The sequence below is a fragment of the Canis aureus genome, chromosome 34, assembly GCF_053574225.1.
Source record: "Canis aureus isolate CA01 chromosome 34, VMU_Caureus_v.1.0, whole genome shotgun sequence".
NCBI classification, from domain to species: domain Eukaryota; kingdom Metazoa; phylum Chordata; class Mammalia; order Carnivora; family Canidae; genus Canis; species Canis aureus.
In genome coordinates, this window is record NC_135644.1 from 18,238,681 (window position 1) to 18,260,018 (window position 21,338).

At 36.9% G+C, this 21,338-nt stretch overlaps 1 protein-coding gene and 1 pseudogene across 1 annotated transcript in view; both read right to left on the reverse strand.

Moving 5' to 3' along the window:
- B3GALT1 (beta-1,3-galactosyltransferase 1) overlaps positions 1–21,338 on the reverse strand; it is a 503,452-nt gene that overhangs the window by 136,090 nt on the left and 346,024 nt on the right. The window lies entirely within an intron of this gene.
- Positions 19,802–19,981, reverse strand: LOC144304746 (small ribosomal subunit protein uS14 pseudogene; annotated as a pseudogene).

Consider the following 21,338-nt stretch of genomic DNA (forward strand, 5'->3'; position numbering starts at 1 on the left):
ACTTGTGTACTCTATAACCCAAACAAATCCATGTACTTTGCATTTATTTTGTGCCTGTGCCTTCATCAGTCTGTGTTTTCTGTTGAAAAGACCTCCCCACTACTGGACAAATTCATTTAAAAATTGCAATAGGCCATACAAGAAGGGGGAAACATAATTACTAGCTAACGTGTTAAAATGATCTCCCTAGTAATCGAAGAATGGATTGAAAACATGAATAAAATACCATTTTCCCTATTAAGTTTCAAAGAGACAAATTGATAGGTATCTCTTTGCTGATGAAGTTGAAGTGAATCTGGAACCCTCTTATATGGCTGGAGAAAGGATTATTTTACTTTGTAAAATAACTCAATATAGTATATTAAGAGTTATAAAAAATTTTTGGAAGCAGAGATCTGAAAATCCCACTTTTACAAATTTATTTTAAGGAAAGAAACCAGAGGAGCTGAAAAAAATCTTACCTGTGAAAGTGTCGACTTCAATATGTTTTGATATTGAAAAGAACTTGAATGTCAAATAATAGTGGAAATATTAATTAAATTATGGTAAAGCTATCTTATAGAATATTATGTTTACAATCCAAAAGTGATAATTATCAGGATGGTTATGGCAATAAAGAAAACTCTTTTGATAAGTAAGTTTAACAGTTTTTAAAAGCTATATATACAATATGAATATCAATATATAAAATATGTACACATATGCAAGCATGCTTGAAAGACATATAATGCAGATAATAGGTTTTTAAGGATGATGAAATTATGTCTGTTTTCTAGCACATTTTTCAAGCACTCTATAATATTCTCATGTCATTTTTTATAATAATTAGAATTTACTTTTAATTCCCAGTCCAAATAGACCTCTTCCAAAAAAACTTTTATAAAACCTTATTTACATCTATTTTTGGAATTTAGATATATTCTTTCATTATAATTATCAATTTCCTTGTATTAAGTTAATAAGCTGCACATTAATTTGGGCCTAGAGTTTGTAAATGTAAAAAACTCTAATAAAAAACATTACTAGTAACTACTGTGGTGAAAATTTGAGGATGTATATACTCATTTTATATTCTGCTTAGGAGGGACAATAATTGCTATGTGACATCTGCAAAATTCGTGAGGCCTCCTTCTTTTATGACTAATTATTATTTAATATTTTCATATGGATATACTCTATTCAAAATGATCACTAATTTCACCTCTTGATATGGTTTTTTTTTTTCTAGCAACAGCAGAGAAATTATTTACTGCAGTTATTTAAACAAAGTTGACTTTGAACACAATATTTTCCTAAATCTCTGCTACTAAAGATGGGGTCACTCTCAACACAGAGCAACCCTTTTCCTAGAATTGAAGTGAAGACAAATCTGTCCCTAACTCATGCAACCTTAATGGCTCAAAGAAATGCATATGCATATGATCTGGTTGAACAGGATTTGGAAAACAAAAGTGAAAGGGTCTTGTTTCAATTCTGTTTTCCCAAGTAAGCACAGGTATCCAATTTGCTAGAAATGTAGTCTAATATGGCTAGTGAATTTGTACTCAGGCACCTTTATTTTTTTTCTCAGGCACCTTTAGATTAAAAAGAATTACATAAAATGTCTAAGTGCAATTTATCTCAGGTATGTAAGGCTGATTCAACATTTGAACAGCAATTAATGTAATCCACATCGACAGCCTAAAAAAGAAAAATCACATGGTCATATCAATAGATCTTATCTATTGGATAAAATCCAAAGCATTCATAATAAAAACTGGAAACTAGTAATAGAAGCAAACTTCTTCAGCTTGATAAAGAAAATATGCAAAAAAAAAAATCTACAGCTAATATCATACTTAATGGTGAGAAATTTGAAGGTTTTTCATGAAGATCAGATGCAAGACAAAAATGTCCCTCTCACCACTCCTGTTCAACATTGTACTGGAAGTTCTAGCTAATACAATAAGAGAAGAAAAAAAAGTATACATATTTGAAAGGAAGAAATAAAATTATCTTTTTTGCAGATGACATTATTATCTATACAGAAAATCTGAAAGAATTAACAAAAAAATCCTAGAACTTACAAGTGATTATATCAAAATTGCAGGATGTGAGATTACCCTACAAAAATCAACTGCTTTCCTAATTACCAACAATGAACAAGTGGAATTTGAAATTAAAAACACTATACTGTTTACATGGGCACCATAAAAATAAAATCTTAGGTATAAATTTAACAAAATATGTACAAGACCTGTATGAGGAAACTATAATACTCTGATCAACAAAATCCAAGAACTAAATAAATGAAGACACACTCCATGTTCATAGATAGGAAGACAATACTGCCAAGATATCAGTTGTTCACAACTTGATCTATACATTCAGTGTAATCCCAAAGTTCCAGCAAGTTATTCTATGGGTACCAACAAAGTGATTCTAAAGATCCAAAAGAGACAATGCAATATAATATTGAAGAGAATGGATGCCTGACACTACTCAACTTCAAGGCTTACTCTAAAGCTACAGTGACCAAGGCAGTGTGATATTAACAGATGAATAGACAAATAGATCATGGAACAGAATTTTCTATTCTGTGAAGAAATAGACCCACATAAATATTGTCAACTTATCTTTGACAATGTGCAAAAGCAATACATTGGAGCAATCCTTTCAACAACATGATGTTTGTCCTTTCAACAAATGATGCTTGAACAACTGGACATCCACATGCAAAAAAATAAAATGTATTGAGACACAGACCTTACATCCTTCACGAAAATGAACTTGAGATGGATCACAGACCTAAATCTAAAATGCAAAACTATAAAACCTCTAGAAGATAATCTAGGTGACCTTGGGTATGGTGATGACTATTTAGGTACAACATCAAAGGCATGATCCATGAAAGAAATAATTGATAAGCTGGATTTCAAGAACATTTAAAACTCCTGCTCTGCAAAAGATACTTTCAGAAGACTGAGAAGGCAAGCCATATAGACTGTGAGAAAATATCCCTCATCTGATAAGGGACCATTATCTAAAATATACAGAGAAACCTTAAAATTCAATAATAAGGACAAACATCCTGATTTTTTTAAAAAAATGGACCAAAGGCCTTAACAGAAACCTCACCAAGAAGATATATACATGGCAAATAAGAATATAAAAAGATGTTCTCATCATGTCATCAGGGAAAAGCAAATTAAAACAACAGCGAGATATATTACTCCACACTTATTAAGTGGCCAAAATCCAGAACACTGACAACACCAAATACTAGTGAGGATGTGGGGAACAACAGGAACTCTCAGTAATTGCAGATGGAAATGCAAAATGGCATAGCCGCTGTGGAAGACAGGCAGTTTCTTAAAAAACAAAACCTACTCTTAGCATACTATTTACCAGTTGCATTCCTTGGTATTTACCCAAAGGAGTTAAAAGTTATGTCCACACGGAAACCTGTATATGTATATTTATAGCAGCTATATTTATAACTGCCCAGACTTGGAAGCAACCAACATGTCCTTCAGCAGGTGAACGGATCAATAAACTCTAGTACATCCAGACAATGGGATATTACTCAGCACTGAAAGAAATGAGCTATCAAGCAATGAAAAGATATAGAGGAACCTTAAATGCATATTACTAAGTTGAAAGAAGCCAATCTGAAAAGGCTACATGTTGTATGATTCCAACTATAGGATAACTGAGAGGGCAAAACGATGGAGATGATGAAAAGATTCATAGCTGCCAATGGTTAGGGTAGGGTAGGAGTGAATAGAGGGAGCACAGAGGATTTTTAGGGTAGTGAAACTACTCTATGCTGCCATAATAATGGATATGTATCATTTATATTTGTTCAATCCCATAGCATGTACAACACCAACCATAATGTAATCTATGGACTTTGAGTGATTATGTGTCAATGTAGGTTTATCAGTTGTATAAAAAACCCCAAAGTACCACTCTGTTGGGGGACATTGATAATGAGGCAGATCTGTGCAGGTGCAGGGGTGGGAACTATGAGAAATCCCTGTACCTCCCCCTTAATTTTGCTATGAACCTAAAACTTATCTAAAAAAATTAAGTCAATTTTTAAAAAAAAGCAAAAAAGAAAACTCGTAAACTGAAGACTAAAGAAGCATTCTTTTAGAATGAGCCAAGCTGAGGTTCATGCTTCTCAGAGGAAGTGCTGGCAAAAATCCTGTGTTGTGCCTGCAGTCTGTGGTAGGACTGGTTGTTGTGAAATTCTGAATGTGAGGTGCTACTTGTAGGTAGGTGGATTCTTTGGATTCCACATCATTTTTATTCCCATTTCTTCATCTCATTTCTTAATTGCCTGTGTTGGTTTGTACTTTGGAAACATTTGGGAGGCATCATGGTTATTTACTTTTGCAGCATATTTGGAGGCTTTCTTTAAATTACACATTTTACACCTAGGTCAAATCAAGGAGACGAATCCATGTTTGGGATCCTATTTCCTTGATCTCTTTCTGTTTGCCCACTACCCCATTATTAAAAGTTTGGATGAAAAGTTGGGAATTGAGGCACGATCGAAAGCCATAAATATTCTGAAAGGACTGTTTCTTAAAGGTTTAAAGGAAGGGAGAGGTAAAAGCCAAAAATATAAAAGTACACTGAATGTTGGGAAAAAGTTCTGTACAGAAGAGCTAATAGGTTTTACATTATATTTCTAACCAAATGTTGAAAGTTTTAAAGATTATTATTTTTATTAACAAGATTTAGGCTACTTATTTAGATCTGGTGGTGACACAATTTCTTGTCACTCAGAAATTGTTAGAAATTGTTAGGAGTTTAGGCTTAGGAAAAAATAGGAAGTAAATTCACTTCAGTCCTTAAATCAGAATACCATTTAGTGCTCCAAATCTCTTTCTCACACATTCTTATCTGTCTGTAAGCCTCTTTAGTGACTAAGAGGACTCTCATGTACCAGCTTTTTACCTGTACTGCCATTCATTCATTCATTCATTCATTCATTCATTCATGTATTCATTCTCTTGTAATTTACTGAACATTGATTGAATATCTCATACTGTAGGTGCTGGGATTACAATGATAAACCAAGCAGATATATAAAACCTAGAGATATCAAACGCTAAAATGGTAAGAAAACAGATATGTGGCAGAGTGGACTAGGGTCTTGTTTTGATTGGACAACTGGGGAAGGCAGTTTGAGATGACACATAAATGAAGATGTGATTGACAATAAGTAGAGAAGGGGGACCTTGGGAGAACATTCCAAATAGAAGCAACATAGTATAAGGGCTGTAACACAGGAATAAACTGGGGGTATTCGAGGAAGAGAATAAAGGCAAGAATGGCTGGAGCACAGGATTGGGTGGAAGATGGATGGGAAGTGAGTTTGATGAGGGAGATGGGGGCCAGGTCACATAGGGACTTGTAGGCAGTGTGAGGCATTTGGATATTATTCTATAGGCAGCAAGAAACGGTAGAGGGCTTCACATGTGGCCACCACAACCCGATGCTGCCATGCGGGGATGAGATGGAAGTAAGGAGAACAGCTTGGGGGGTTATTGCCTTAGCCCAAGTGACAGATGATGTTTTTGATTTGGGTGGCTGATCTCTGAAGAGGTGGGAAAAGGGTGTACGGACTTGCCTTGTGTTTTATTTTTTTAAAGGATTTTATTTACTTATTCATGAGAAACACACAGAGAGAGAAGAGGCAGAGACACAGGCAGAGGGAGAAGCAGGCTCCATGCAGGGAGCCCGATGTGGGACTTGATCCCAGGACTCCAAGATCATGCCCTGGGCCTAAGGCAGGCGCTAAACTGCTGAGCCACCCAGGATCCCCAATCAGCCGTGTGTTTTAAAGACACATTCATTAGGGCTTGCTGGTTGATTTGATGGGATGAGGGGTAAAGGAAGAGAAGATTCAAGAATGATCACATTAAATAGACTTTTAAAAAATCAGCAAAAATATTCCCAACTTAATGGGAAATAGCGAGCTGCACTTGAAGACGTCCCAGGGAAGTGATATCTGGACTGCATTAGGCATATGCATTTCGTTTCAGACATTAATGCCCCCGGAGGTTGGTCTGCTGTCTGCTGAGGACCCTACACATATAACACTTAGAGCTCTGCAACCAGTCCTGAGAGGCAGCTGCATAAGCTCCCAACAGAAACTCCCACAGCAGTTTCACCACCCGTGGGTAGCTTTGGTGCGCTGCTAGAAGTTAGGCTGCTTCCAATTTAAAATTTCTGTGCTAAAACCCTGCTGGGTCTATTCCAGGGATTTTGAATGTATAAGCTGTACACAATAAGTAAGTTACAGTAATAAAGATACTTGAGCTGTTTTTTATTGTTTCATACCTCTACTTAATTCCGGATTAAAAAAATTGTTTGATTTGGTTTAGTATTTATAGTCCTTCTGAAGTGACAGCAAGGCTAGTTCTTTTTGCTGGATTATTACGTCTAGCCTTTGCGTCTGGGACAAAACTATATATTTTCTTTAGAGGTACATAAACCCTAGTTGGAATGTTTCCCTTTATCCCAATAAGCATTTTTTTTTCCCTTACAGAATCAACTCCCCGGAGTAGAAAATACATATAATCTATACTTATGCACATATACGTGTAACATATATTTGCCATTACTGAGCATATGGTCACACACTGCTTCGTGGTAAGTGATTTGGAGTATGATCTTATTTAATCCTCACAACGAGAAAGGGGTTTGTAGATTTATCCCATTTCACAAATGAGTTAATTGAACCTTGGCATGTGGTGGAACGAGGATTTCAGGCCAGTTCTGCTAAGACTCTTTGGCCCAGGCGCCTCCCTCTAAGGTGGGGTCCCCCCAGCTGTTCCCAGTTACATCCTGCTGTGCAGCTATCACTATGCCTTTTATGCTATTTGAGGCTTCAGTCCTTCTAAACTTTTCAAATTATTCATAACTCTGCCCCGCTAAAATTTTCTATCAAAACTGATTACCTCTCTTTAAACAAATATTAACACAATTTTAGTATACACAAAACTCCAGTGACTTCTTGAGCCCTCTGGCACCAGTTAGAAGAGGGTGTATGTCCACCTGTGGCCTTTGGGAAAGGTTTCTTTCTCTCCCTAACCACCCGTCCTTCCCTCTCTTTCTCATCCAAAATTCAGCAGAAGTCCACAGGGCACAGAGCTCAGAATGTATTATCTGGTTATTAGTTTTTAATTTTCCCTGGAAAGTCTGAAGTGTTCTTGCAGACTCTGGGTTACATCTGGGCTTGTTATCCATCCTGCCTTTGGCACCACGCTGCTCTGGGCTGAGGCCAGCTCCTGGCAAGAACTTCCCCTTTTGTTTTTCAAGCACACATTACCAAGTACTTTGCCGTGTTGATTAGCAGCCTCCTAGCTTGGCTTGCTTTGTCCGCTTCTTGGTCTCTGGGTCACAGCAGGGCATGAGGTGATGAGGAGCAAAAAAACCCAGAAAGCATTTATCCTGAGATCCCCAGATCCCTGAATTCACAAGATTTCCTAATATCAGTTACGTACATATTTCTTTGATGCTCACACAACTGAATGTAGGAAAAAATATTATTTTAAAACAAAACAGTGAGCTTTGCTGCCTTCCAAGGGGGTAGAGGGAAGTAGTGGTACAGGTATCACTGCTGTTCGCAAGTCTGCATTACACTACTTTGCTTTTATGAAAGATCCACATGAGTACCTGCTTTTGGTAACTGAAAGAAATCCAAAGAGGATCTTTGCTTTTTTTTTTTTTTTTTTTAAGGTGAAAAGTGAAAACAGCAGTCAGTGGTCAGGGGTCAGCATTTGTTTTGCAGAGAGTGGTTACAGAGTGAGTGTGCACCCTGAGCTGTGAGCAGTCCTTTCTGGGACCCACACTCAGCCTCTCAGCACTGAACCCCCACAGCTCTGAATTGTGTCTATGAGCACTCGTGCTTTATCTCAATGTATCTTATGCAGCTATTAGTGAGATGTGTCCTAAGGTATCAGAAAAGCCTAGAGAGGTTATTTTTTGGGTCTTGGAATGCTTACAAAATTTTCCCCCTATAAATTAATGCTAAACACTTTGCACTGTTTGGGCTCATCTCAAAGGTTTCTTTCTTTCTTTTTTTTTTTTTTAAGATTTTATTTATTTATTCATGAGAAACACTGAAAAAGAGAGGTAGAGACACAGGCAGAGAGAGAAGCAGGCTCCTGCATGGACAGCCTGATGTGGGACTTGGTCCCGGGACTCTGGGATCACACCCTGGGCCGAAGGCAGGCGCTAAACCACTGAGCCACCCAGGGATCCCCAATCTCAAAGGTTTCAAAGGCACACTGTACTTCTGGATAACAGGCGAAGCCTGGATTGTTTACATTACTCTGGAAAGAAACCTTTCTCTTTCCTTTCCTCTCATGGACATTGGTGAGGGAAGGAGAAATGAGAAATGGGGCACATCAATGAACTTTGTGTTTGTAATAGGAAGCCTGGAGTTGAGTTTGGGGTCAGAGGCTGGAGGGGGTCACCTTGTTCTGCTTGAAGCAATAAGATATCTTCTTTTGTTTTGCTCCAGAAGAGAGAGCTACGCCATGTGGGGAGGATGACCTGAGTCGGCTGAACTGACATTTGAAGAGAATGTTTTAGTAAAGTGTATCTTGAAATGTCTCCTGTGATGTGCCTCCCTTCTATTGCCTCACACTTTTAGTGAAATCTTTCTGCATGTTTCATTTTTTATCATATTTGGTTTGATTTGCTTTGCTCTTTTGTGACAATCCGGGAAAGGATGGATGCTATATCTAAGTGAGATATGGTACAGAGCAGGGACACTACGTGTGGGATGGTGAGAAAACTTGACAAATTCATAAACTTGACAAATTTAGGAGTCATGGGAATATAAAAATAGAGGTGACTATGAACAATGTAAGCCGCCATCCTCTCCTCCACCAGAATTCCTGACATGATTGAAAAGACTGTGAAGCCTTGACTAAACGTGATGTTTGAACCAACTGCACTTAGATCTCAATGGATGTGGTGCCTCAGCTGGTATCTCTAGAGGCCACTAACCAATGTAACAGTTACTTTAAAACTATAATGCAAATTTCATTGATTTTTGTCCATTCTTGTAGTAGCAGAGTAATGCATCCCCCAAAGATGCCCACATCCTAACCCCTGGAATCTGTAAATATATTGGGTAACATAAGATGGCAAAAGAGATTTAAGGTTGCAGGTGCAATTAGGTTTGCTTATCAGTTGGCCTTAAAGTGGAGATTTTTCCTGGATTCTTTGGGTGGACTCAATGTAATAACAAGGGTCCTTAAATGTAGAAGAGGGGAACAGAAGCAAGGGGCAGGGTGATGCTCTGAGAGCAGAAATCCATATCATTTCTGGTTTTCAGGATGGAGAAAGGGAGGCATATGCCAAGCCTTTGCCTCCCTTTCTCTAGGAAGAGAGGAAGAGCCTCTTCTCTAGGAAGAGGCTCTGGGAATCCTCTAGAAGACGGAAAAGCCAGGAAATGTATTGTCCCCTGGAGTCTCCAGAAATGAACCCAGCCCTGCCAACATCTTGATTTTAGCTCAGTGACACTCATGTTGGATTCTAACCTACAGAAAGGTGAGATAAATTTGTTATTTTCAGCCACTAAGTTTGTTATGGTAGCAAAAGTGTATCCGTATCAGTTATCTATTGCCAAATAATAAGCCACCTGAAAATGTAGTGACTTAAACAACAATAATCATTTATTTTGCCTGTGAATTGGCAATTTGGCCAGGGCTCAATAGGGCAGTTTGTCTCAGTTTTATACAACATCAACTTGGTACTTCTTTTGAGGGATGGAGAGTCTACTTTCAAGATGGCTCATGCCCATGGCTGAATAAGTATCAGCTGTTAGGTGGGAGTTTGCTAGGAGCTCAGCTGGGGCTGCGGGCTCTGGAACTCATTCCCTTCCCACACGTGTCTCCACATGGGCTGTTTGGGCTTCCTCACAGTGTGATGCAAGATCAAGCATCCCAAGAGAACAAGGGAGAAGAACAAGGTGGAAGTGCACGACACTTTCATGACTGTGACTGTGGGAAGTAACATCATTTCTCTCCTGCCACACTTATTTGCCTGCTCAGGCCCAACGGGAAGAGACACAGACTCACCTCTTGTCACAGAGGGCAAGTTTCTAGTAGTGCATGTGAGGCGGAAGACAATAGGGAAGCCATTTCTGAAAGACACGATGTGCAGGACTCACTTAGTGTGAAATCTCAGCCCTTGGTGCACTATCTCCCAAGATGATTTCTGGAAGATCACAGCACGTTTTCCATATATGTTTAAAATACGATTTGTATTTACTACCCGGTTTATTCGCCTTCTCTTGCTTCCAACCCTTGTTTCTTGGCATAGCTATGCCTTCTGGATAATGGGTGGTTTTTGTTATTCCCACTGCACTACTACTCTGGAGGAGCCAAATGCATATGTTAGGCTGTAACACCAGAGGGATGCCAGCTTCTGGTCTCTCTGCTTTGGTGTTCCAAATGGGACACTATTTTTTAAATATGCAAGTGGAGTGTAGCAAGTCAAGACCTAATTAAACTTGGAAATATATATGTTAGGCTTGTACTCACAACAACAGAATTACTATTCAGATAGCCTTTACTCAAAGTACACAATCCCACACATTCTTAGCTGATTGGCAATGACAAGGATTAAGGTCTGTTCTGTCTTCTTTGCTACAATATCTTTTTTTAAAGATTTTATTTATTCATGAGAGACACACAGAGAGAGGCAGAGACGCGGGCAGAGGGAGAAACAGGCTCCGTGCAGGGGGACTTGATCCCAGGACCCCGGGATCATGCCCTGAGCCAAAGGCAGATAGATGCTCAACTACTGAGCCACCCAGGTTCCCCTGCTACAATAGCTTTATTTCTATCTTTTCCTATTCAGAAGACTAAGCTTGGCTGAATTATAGGTAACATAGGTAAAATGACAACTGTTACAATTTCTATAATCTCTGCTTTTTTATAGCAAATAGTTTCCATATGGAGATCCTATTCTTTATAATTGCCCCCTTTCTTCTGGGCCATTTCCCTTTAGAAACAAAAGCTACAAAATTTTTGCCCCAATCCCAAGTGACTTCAGCCACCTGACTGTCAGAGATGAGTAATGAATGTGTCCTCTTGCCTATAGTTAGTGCTGTCTGATAGATATTTTGTAGTGAGGAAAGGGCTCCATATTTGAGATATATGGTAGCTACTAGTCACATGTGGCTATTAGGCATTTGAAATGTGACTAGTGTGACTGAGCAACTGAAAATTTCATTTATTTTATTTAAAGGTAAATAGCCACATGTGGTTAGAGTTACCATACCTGGCTAGTATGACTCTAAAAGATGGTATCCTACTGTGACTTCCAGGTCCTCAAGTTTCTGTAAGCTCCCTCACAGCTAAGGAAGAAGGTTTGAAGAAATCAGAGCCCCAGTAAGATTTGGGAGCATGTAAAGCTTTTACATATGGTTATAATTTTAAGTGAGAAGTTCAACTAGACTCTGGTTTTATCCGTCAATAGTTTTATTTTATAAGGTTAGCTTCATTTAGCAAAGACACAGTTATACCGATTATCTTGTGACCATGCATATAATGTCTATTTTTACTAGAAAGAGCATCCTGATTCTTCTCACAAAGCTCCTCAAATCTTGCTCTGACATGGGCAAAGTCTGCCTCAGGTTAGCATCACCTTTCTCCTAATTTTTCCAATAGCTTAGCAGAGTCCAAAAGAAGAGTTCTTCAGAGCTTAGAGTTGAGACAAATATTTATTTTGGATCAAGTATAGCTACCAATAAATTAACTATTGCAACCATAATGCTGTTTAACAAATAATTTTAAAAAAACTCAGTGGCTTACAGCACAAACAAGTATAGATAGGTTGGCTGGGTTCAGCTGGTCAAGGCTAATATAGCTGAGTTGCCTATAGGCTATAGGATAGGTTCAGGTCTGCTCTATGAATTTCAGGATATGTTCTCATAGAGATGTTAGAAGTTCAAGAGAAAAAGCCCAGCCTTGAGAGCACAAAGCTCAGATTACATAGGCTAATATCCCAACAGCCAAAAGCAAGTCACATAGCCAAGCCAAGAGTTAAAAGGTGGGAGGTTTACTCACCCCACTATGAGGCCATGGAGAAGGTATGGATGTAAAACACTACTTATATGGGGGTGGAGAATTAAGACCATTAATTTAATTTACCACACTTATATTAGACTCAATCTCTCTTCCTCTTTCTCATTCTTGTTCTCTCTCCCCCTTCATACACACACATTTCTGTTAGTGGTAACAAAATCAATGCTTTAAAAAAAAAAAAAAACCCTTTTTATACCTGGAAAGGCAATGCTTTGGCTCCTGTCTTTTTTACTTCCATGTTGGGAAAGTTTTTTTAAATCACATTTTTATGGCAAATATATCAGCAAATTTAGTTATCTGGAAACTAGGTTCCTAATTGTGCCTATAATAACTTATTTGCTATTCTAAATGTGGTGTGATAGAAGAATTAGTCTCAGCGCATCAGTTCTGTTACCTTTTCTCTTTTTCTTAAAGCCTTTGGTGTTCATTTAGTTAAAAGCAAACCGACTAATTTAGCACCCAATCTCTTTAGAGCTATCCCACTTGGAGCTCTATAGTATCGGTCTAAAATAATTCCAGCTTAGTCTAAAACTTCAAAGTTTTTAGAAGCCAAATCTTTAATGTTAATGATATATTATTATTTTGAAAAGTAGGTTAGAGAAACAAGATAGATAGAATGATATTATTTATATTAATAAATATTTGTGTTTTTATGTGCTTAAAAGAGATCAGAAAGACTTGGTTACCTCGGGGGAGAGGTAGTGACGTCTCATTTTCACTTTAAACTTTACATGCTATTGTATGTTAGATTTTTAATCAATAAGCAGGTATTATTTTTATGACAAAAAGTTGTTAAAAATAAAAATCATATCATTGTACTTTAAATATTTTGACAGGCTGTCACAGTTGGCAGGACAGAAAGAAATTTCCTATTTCTATTATTTACATGTTTCTAATTTTGAGTTATCTTTTCAGAGGAGGAGAGAAAGAGAGGTGGGTCATTTTAAGGGGTCAGTAAGACCTTTCAGGGTTCAGTATTTTGTATTGTTCTAGTTCCAGTTTTTCTTCAGTTTTTGATGTCTAAATATCTTACTCCAAAAAGATCTGTCCTTGTAGCCATCTCTAAGCACTGCAGACCTCAGCTTCTCTTAAAGATAAATTACTTAAAGAGAAAGTGACCAAGAGTTTTTGTTTTCTTATGAAAGCTCTGTGGTCTCTGTAGCATCATCTTGTGTCATCTTAAAATGAATTGTAGCCAGGCAACAAATGTCATCTATTCTAACAGTAAAAGCTCCTTTTTGCATTGTTCAAACATTCCTGTTTTTACCTTAAAATAATCTTGATTCTTCAGTACCAACTCTCTAACAGAAACAAATACAAAACACAAATTTCCCAGGAGTAGGCTCTTCCTGGGTCACTTTAGCATGTGTCAAGATTTCATAAATCAAATTCATGGCCATTCAGGGAAGTTGGTCCCCCCACTCCTGCCATTTCTGGGTATCTAGCGGTGTGGAGAATGGTCCAGCAGTTAGAGGAAACCCTTTGATATCCGAGTTTGAAACCTGGCTGTTTCCATTAGTACATTGCATAACCTCCGGCAAATCACAACTGCTTTATTATATATACTTCTTTTGTAGATTTTTCTATGTTATTACAGAATATATTTGTGATTGTGTAAGAAGGGGCAGAGAATTCCTTGTTTTTGACATGAAAATCCCTTTAAAACTGAAATTAGAAGGCTATAAATCATGTAACATTGTTTCAATTTTATTATAATGTACTTGAGGGAATGAATTTGATTTTCTAAAATATTTCAAAAGGAATAGCATCATTTTTCACTTTGCAGGGTTCTAGCTATATTGAATTACACATCACCACATAATGTTACCGAATTTTATTTTCATATTATATATTATCCCTCTGAAATCAATATCTGGAACATTTAATTCCTGTAAATGGGAATTTGCTTATTAAAAATGCATAGAATGTAAAACAAACTGATGACTATTTCATCTATATTGTGCAATACCTTCCCCTGCCCTTCAACATATATGCACATTATTTTAATCACACTCTCCCAGAAATTGAAGATGGAGGAATATTGCTTCATTGAGTAGAACATTTCTCAGAAAAAATAATGCAGAGAAAACATACAATATTTGGTGGATAAAAGATTGGAACTGACTTAGGCTTAACAAGTGAAATCTTTTCTCTTCTGCCCTGATTGCTTTTTCACAGTTGCTAGGTGAGTGACCAAGAAAGATTGTGGGCTTTTGGCATGATGGGGTAGTCAGTGGGCTAAGCGTTCCTCAGGGAGCCACCAAGGAGGTGGCGAGGGGGGGGGGCTTCTGGGAAAAAAGAGGACTGAATTACACAGAGATTCTTAAAAGCCACTGCTATGGAATTCAGTTAAAAGAACTGCAGGTCTGAATGTTATGAATGTATAATGTTTATTCTGCAAAGGATTCTGAAAGGTCTCAACTCCTTTAAAATATAGTCATAACACAGGCTAGTAGCTGACATGCCACATTTTAGTGGACATAATTTGAAATGGATGAGAAATTATCACAGGTGTTGGGTCCAAATGCAGTGCAATAGTAAAGCACCAAAGCTCTCACAAAGGACTTGAGAGAGGCTTGAGGTGGTGTATTGATGCCTGCCAAATAGCATCTGTCCTTCAAATGCCTGGCTGAAACACTTTATGCCAAATTAAAAGTGTATCTGAATTTTAGTCAAAGAAAAAGATAGCCTTGAATACTGCCTGTTACCTGCAATGATCAGAACCCACAGATTTATATTCTAATTAATTTTTGATCCTGAACATCTGCTTTGGTAAAAAACGGAGGAACATAAAGAAGTCCTAAGATCTTAAAACTCTTTTCAGTCTAACAATGCTTAGGGGGAAAAATCAAGTTCAGGATATAACTTATTTTTATTGTTATGAAACCCAGCATCCATTACTCTTAGGAAACTTTATGACCATAATAGATATCTTCATAGAAAGCTGCTACTTTTCTTAAGATGTTGCTGGCTTTGACTAGTATACGCATCAGTGCCTAGCCTCTATTCATAGGCTATTGCACTGGAAGCCTTCAATTAGTTTCAACCACAGCAAGTGCCTAGTCGATTCCTGAGGAGCTCCTTCTTACTCACTGTCTCTGGAATCCATACCTCTCATCCTCCCATGAGCAAAGGTGAGGTGTTAGTGCTTTAGCATTGCTACATCCATGCCCCACCAGCCCCTGAACACTTCTGAATTTCCACTGAGTCCCAGTCTTGTTAGAATTCACTGCAGTAGGGGACCTTGCCAACCAGTGTGACACTTAGTCACTCCTCTCCCTAATGGTGGTTCCCTGTCTTGTTTGCTTGTTGCCATCTATAAAATAAAGACAACAACAGTGCTTCTCTCATAAGGTTGCTGGGAATATTACATTTATATAAGTGCAAAGCACAAACTGTGGCACATGGTAAACATTCAAGAAGTTATTAATATGAAGGCAGGTGCTAGGATTTGATTCTAAGAAAAAACAATTTGTAGGATCACAGTGCTACACAGTATTTTGCTTCAGTTAGACCTGCTTTCCTGAATTCTGTTTTACCACTTCAGTCGCTGTGCCTTCTAAAATTTATCATCATCTCCAAAAAAAGATTATGTCAAAATGAGCAGTTAGACAACTGTGTGTGAGGTCAATTGTTTTGCAAGACATATGCAATCAAAAAGTTCTAAGTGTCTATTTACCAATAAAGAATGTTTTCACTGAAAAACAAACAGGTATATGGAACCCATGTGACTACAGGTGTCACACTTTCTTGGAGATACTTTCTTTGGAACTCCTCTTTATTCCTCCTGCTACCCCTGGGTGAACCCTTGGGATATCAGTGCTAACCTGGACCAGGCTTGGTTCCTGATTTAGCTGTAGATCACTGTCCTTTTTGTCTCTTTACTAAGAATCCATCATGCTTTTTGAACGCATGTGAGTTATGACAATGGACAAGTATTCTACTAATTTATTCCCTATGTTTCTCTTTGAATAGATAAATTTTTATGACCCAAATAAATTCTAGAAACTCATCCATTAAGAATTAGATGTTAAATCTTAGAAAAATGTGTATTCTTTTTCTAAGCACATCAGTTCCCAAAGTTGTTACTTCAAAGAGATCATATCTTTTACATGGGTAATAATAAAGATATATTTTTGAATGAAGAGCAGTTATTTTTTCTAGGTTATTTCTAGAGTGATGACAAACAGGAAAACAAAAAAATATAAATGATCAAAAAAATTAACCTTTCCCATATTAATTTTTATGCTGTCTAATGTATGATTTGATAAGATATTAGGTAGTAGTAACTATATTAAACTCAAATAAACATTTGTCTAAAATACACTGGCTCATAATCTTGCCTAAGGTAAGTGTACTGACTGTTCCCTAATATTTTATTGATTATCAAGATGCTATAGTGACCAAAAGTAACTTTTGTGAAATTCAATCTTACTCATAAAGATATAGGCATAGAGATTTTAGCAGATCAAATATGTTGTTGTAATGGTATATTTGAGGAATTTAATGTTTTGCAAAAGTTTCCATTTCACCTCTTTTAGTCATTTACTTTCCACCTAAAAACAGCTGGATCATATGCTGGTTAATTGTGGTTTTAGTTAATAGAATTTTTAAAAATTAGGAATAAAAACAAAAACAACAAAACATGTATATATTATGCCCATCCTGGCAACATCTTTAGTAAGGCAATATTATACAAGTGATGCTTACAGATTTATCCTTATACATATATGACTCTATTAAATATTTTTTTAATTGTGTGAAAAATAAAAAAAAATAAATTTATCTTAATACCATTATAAACACAGGAAATGTTTACATCTAAGAGGGGAAAAAATCCAGATCTTTGTATCTTTGTAAATTCACAATAAGTCTATGGTATGGTATTTCTCTCATAACTGAAAATATTAGGGATTCCCTTTCCTCTTGGTGATTTTTTAAATATAAAATAGAACAATTTAAAAATTATTTTAAAGCAAAGAAGAGTTCTTTTTAAAAGGTTTCTTTACTCTCTCTTTATTTTCACTCTAAAAATTAAAGATGGATTCCCTTTGGTGTCAGAAATTCCACAAACTATCCTCAGATGATTTATTGTTTATTCAAAGATCATTGGAGAGAGATATAACCATACTGAATGGACCTAAATTCCTGCCTTAGACCATGTTATGGGCCTACATAGTCAAAATTACAAATGCCAAACCTCCAAAGGCCAAAAGATTTATTTAACATCAGTGTTTTCTTTGTTAGTTACTTTATTGTGAATAATCATCCTTTAACATTTACATTCCAAGAAGATTTTCTTGGAGTGGTTTACCCTTGAATGAACTTGTTAAATCTTGTCCTTCATACAGCTTTCAGAAGCTCTAAAAATAATAGCTGTTTTACTTTATCTTTTCTTCTTAATCAGGAATGATGATTTGGTGTGGGGGAAAAAAAGGCCAGTAGACTGGTAGGCAGTGAACTCAGTGGTTCAATTTCTGCCCTTGCCTGGATTGGGTAGGTCCCTTGGCTTTGAATTGTTGAAGTAATTTGTAAAGTGAGGGACTTAGAAGGACATAATCTCTAATGTCCCATTTTTTAAATATCTCTTTTTAATCTAAATCCATTTACACACTAATGGATTGCAGAAAAGGAAGCAGATGACCTTAAAATAAGTGCTTTAAAAATCATTTTCCATTTTTTCCTCACTAACTTTATTTCTCAGAGTGTTTTTGAACCTGAAAGCATAGCTTAATGAGCCATAAATAAAATTCAAGCCACAAAATTTCGAGTTGCTTATAAACAAAATATCCACAATGACCAAGATGTTTCAAAATACTTTCTTCATTTTCATAAAACTACTAATTTACAAAACCATATGGTTAAGTAATGTAACTAACTCCCTCTAAAACTGTGAAGCTAAGACCAGCTCAGAAGCTACAAAGCAGGAATAAACATGATCTTTTAAAAAATTCAGTTATGAAGTACAATCATGATAATACCAGCAAATAAATATATTTTCCATGCTCCATAATTTAAAAATTTTAAAGCTTTTCCCTAGAAGACAAAGCAAGACTTATGGCACAACTTAAGTGTTTCTGAAGTACATAGATTGATACAGATCAGTGACATATCAAATTTAAGTGGTAAAGTGGTGTCTTCCTAAGGACCACCAAGCTAACTTCCACTGGAGGGTGGGTGGGTTTGTTTGTTTTTCAGTGTCAATCTAATCAATGCCTTGACTTATCTCTTTCTTGAACCAGGCTCTTCTGGAAAAAATGTGGGGTACCTTGCCTCTCATATTCTATTATAACATCTGTAAATTCCTTGGTGGCAGGAATTTCATTTTAACTTGAATGCCAAAGAGAACCTTTGTTAACCAGACAAGGAGATCAAATTGGACTCAGTGAAAAACGCACTGTGAAAGATAGCAACTTGTTCTGTTATTGGGAAGAATCTGTCTGTGTAAGGGACTTAGTGCACTTCTCAAATAGGAAACCAGAGACAGTGGGTTACCTCACAGAGCAGGGACACAAATGTGATCGCCATGTAGCCATCACACTGAAGAGCGAACAACTGTCCCGGCCAGATGTGGAGCTCTGCTGCTAGGAGGAAACAGTCAGTCAGTCCCTCACAATTGCATCGCCATTCAAGGCACAGTGTGCTTCCCCCAGCTGACCAACTCCTTGTTTACTCATCTCTATCAATCCTTTGATCATGACTTTGATGATCATATTTAAACTTTGCAAACTGGTATTTAATTGTTATAACTAATTTCATAATATACTTATTTCCATTTAATATGTTCAATTCGATTTGGTCTAGGGCAATTCTCCAGTTTTTTAGAGTCTCTCACACCTGAATCACTCAATTAAGGCAATATCTGTTATGAGAGCAATGCACAGAACACCATCGTCAGCAGCAACAGTTGCTCAATATTATGAAGCCCTTACTGTGCTCAAAACACCATGCCAAGTGATTTATGTGCCTTATCTCATTTAATCCCAGTGTATGAGGAATCCCTATACCTGATTTTATAGTTTTTATAAAACAGAGACCCAGAGATATAAGTAAATCCCCACAGTTAACTCAGATTAGGTAACCATCATTGCCAAGATTCCTCATCTCTTGATAAAAGAGATGGACAAGTTTTCCTGAAAGTGTTAATGTCTATAAATGCCTGTTATACAACATTGCTTTTACTTATGTTCCCATTCACATCACGATGTTGATGTTTCTCAGTATTAAATAAAAGCCTATAATGTGGATGATATTCTTATCTCTTGATCCTAGATTGTTCAACATTGACCTTGATTATAAAAGTCTGACCAATTATTTTATTATATGTGGGGTTGTACAATGCGGGGAAAATCTATAGAACAAAAATATTACATGGTTTCTGTTTTTAGTTGAAAAGACAAACAGTACATAGGAAACAATGGAAAATCTGCTTGACAACACGTTTGATCACTGTACGTGTGAAACCTAATGTAAAGACAAGAGATTCTCTGAAGGCTGAGACACTCAGCAAGTTTCATTGAAGGAAGTAATACAACATAATCACCATAGTAACTGTCATGTATTCAGCACCTACTATGTGTCAGATGCTGTCATGGTGGTGTTTTTTTTCATAATTGAAATATCTTTATATACAGTGAATTAGCATTACGGTAGGTATTTGGATATCACAGCTAAGGTAGGTATCTGGGATGCCCCAATCAAGGAGGTTCATTTAACCCAGTGGAGCCTATATCCTTGGTGTACTGACAGAAACACTGGTGACACAGCTTGAGGCTGTATTTCTGTATCAGACTGTGCAAGTTTGAACAGATATGGCAAGAATGAAAACCCTGGCCAAATTTCCTTGGATGGCTCTAGTAGAGCTGCTGGTGACCCATCTTGCTCTCTTGGATGCAACGAGGCCAAAGGTGTGATATGTTTTTTATATGCACAGTCTTCTCACTAGCCTTGACAAGTAAATACCATTTTTCATATTTGCCAGTGAGACTAAGTAAGGTTAAATCATTTGTCTGAGGTCATATGACTAGTAAGAGGCAGAGCGGGCATTTGAATGTTGCTCTGTCCAACTCTAGAATATGCTAGGTTTTGAAATGTGTAAATAAAAGTGTGGGCAGAGACAATTTCTTATTCCTGATGTCCATTTTCTCCTTCTTTAGGAATAGAAACCTCAAATTGTAGTTGAGCATGTGGATACTAGTTAAGTTCTACTTTCCTTTGTCTCTTTGCAACAAGATGTGGCTATGTATCTGTGGGGCATGAGCTAAGGGATGCGTGCAATTTCTTAAAAGAGTAAATACACAACCTTCACTTCCCCTGCATCCTTTCCCCTGGTTAGAATGTGGACATGATGGTGGGAGCTAGGGAAGCTATCTTAAGCAATGAATGAAATCTGCATGTGGAGAATGGCTGGGAGGGAGAGAGGTTTCCAGCACCACCAGCATTGCAATATTAGCTCTGAAATCATGTTTTGTCATTATGTAAGAAAGAAATAGTTTTCCTGAATATAAAAAATAAATCATATCATATCATACTTTAGTACTACAGGGCTCTGTATTTGAAAGAAGTCATCTAGTGGGCCAACCAAGGATATAAGGCAAAGCAGTGATGAACATAACTATGGGAAGAAAAATTAAAGCCAAAGGTGCATTTGATAAACAGAAGGAAATATTCTTTGACACATAAGGGGGTCAGGTTATGAAAGGATTTCCTTGGTGGGGCTGAAAATGTACATTTTAGGAAAAAGGAGCAATTGGATAGGCTTTGCGCAGGGCCTTGTATATTTATTAACCCATTAATACCTTTGTTCAGCAAATACATGTTGATTATAAATTCTTGTGATATAATAAAAACTTTTCTTAAAGATTAACCGTTGGTTAAATATAACCAATAATTAACTATTTGGGGGAATAACTAGTAATAGATAGCCAGAAAACAGGAATGAAAGGTAAGAGATTATTTAATAATCTAGATACAAATTATATCTAGTAGGAGGTGCTGATATACACTTTAGAAACTTTCACTGCAGAGTGAATTCAATTCAAGAATAAGAAAGAAGATGGCATATTATCGTAGTTTATAAGAAAAGATGACTCTGACTTGGATAATCAGTGATCATATTCTAGAAGAAACAATGCTTAATTTGGGACCTACACAGTGATTAGAAGTAAATGAGATGAGGAAAGAAGAATGATATGGGAGAGAATGTTTTGAGCAGAGGTCATGAGATAGGTTGGC